The sequence below is a fragment of the Vespa crabro genome, chromosome 9 (assembly GCF_910589235.1).
Source record: "Vespa crabro chromosome 9, iyVesCrab1.2, whole genome shotgun sequence".
NCBI lineage: Eukaryota > Metazoa > Arthropoda > Insecta > Hymenoptera > Vespidae > Vespa > Vespa crabro.
Window position 1 is genome coordinate 3,052,501 of NC_060963.1, and position 1,766 is coordinate 3,054,266.

Genomic DNA, 1,766 nt, shown 5'->3' on the forward strand with positions numbered 1-1,766 from the left:
AACGGAAAAGCCGTCACCATAGTCTTCATGGGTCGCCATATTCGCCTCCGTTATAATCGCCTCCGTACGTAATATTAGAGTTTGCGCTATATACATAAAAACTCGTACCAACATAATAATCATTCGGGATGGGTGCACGCAACAGTGTTGCTCATACACGTATACCGTATAGTTTCGCGTATTAACACAAATATAATTAGGTACATAGTTACATAGTGTGTGGTTAAAGCTGGGGAAGAGGTAGGGAGGGAGGGGGGAGCGGGCGGGCTTATAGAAAGAACGGGTTATGGGAGTTACTACACTTCTTAACAAGTTCATATCCGAGATTCGTCTCTTTGAATCTTCGAGTTAGGGATCTATGCAAACTTCCTAAACTTTTGATTTGAGTTTGTAAAATCAACTATCTACTATCACCTTTTATCCAAAGATCCATCTTTTCTTTCTCATTTTTTATTCTTTATCTTTTTCTTTCTCTCTCTCTCTCTTTCTCTCTCTCTCTCTCTCTTTCTCTCTCTCTCTCTCTCTTTCTCTGTCTCTCTGTCTTTGTCTATCTGTCTCTATTTCTCTCTTCCACGTTGTTATTATCTTTGAAAGGCGTACACGAGGCAAACGAACGAGTTCTATCACTATTTTAATTAGAACGCTGTACCGTTACATATGTATGTACGTATGTATGTACGTATGTATGTATGTATGTATGTATGTATGTATCTATATCTATGCATGCCGCCAAGTCATTTCGACTATCTGCGTTGTTACTATTGTCGGTGATACATAACTCATATTAGAAAGCAATGTTTAATAGATACGTTATAATTGATTCGTTCTCTCCTTCGCGTTCGTCTAGATCTTACGATTTTTCTTTTCTTTTCTTCCTTTCCTTTTCCTTTTCCTTTTGGTTTTTTCGCTTTTTCTTTTTTTTTTCTTTCTCTCTCTTTTTTTTTTCTTTCTCTCTCTTTTTTTTTGCCTTTTTCTTTTTTAATCACTGCAACGTTCGTTAGGATTTCCCGTTCAATAAAAAAAAAAAAAAAAAAAAAAAAAAAAAACGAAAAAGAAAAAAAAAAAACGAAAAAGAAAAAAGAAAAAAGAATCGACGGAATACAAGACGAGTCTTTCCACTATATATTTCATTCCTATTATCGATTTATAACTAATTCGTATTAGAAAGCAACGTTGATTGATATTCGTACTCTCTTTGGTACGTCAGATTCTTATGATTTTTTTTTCTCTTTCTTCCTCTCTCTCTTTTTCTCTCTCTTTTTTCTTTTTTTTTTTTCTTTTTCTTTCCCCCCAATACCAAAACATTCTTAGAGATTTTCAAATAGCGATTGGATTCTTAAATAACAAACAAAAAAAAAAAAAGAAAAAAGTCGAATATTTCTGAAAACATACATATATGTTATCGATATTGTATTGATCGTAAAATCATAGTTAAAAGAGAAAAATAAACGATATTAATCAGATTGTCTATCTGCGCTTTGTAATCTAATTGATTCGTTTTTAAGTATCGTTAAGATCATAATAAATTTTCTTCTTCTTCTTCTTCTTCTTCTTCTTCTTCTTCTTCTTTATCATCATCATCATCATCATCTTAGAGTACGTAGAGATTTCCGGTCGGATTTTTAATCTTACAATTTACGTTATTGCTATTGTCGATCATAACTCGTATTACAGAAGAAAAAAGAAAGAAGGAGAAAAAAAAAAAAAGAAAAGAAAAAGAAAAAGAATACGATATTAATTAAATATCTATCTACAATTTTTTTTAT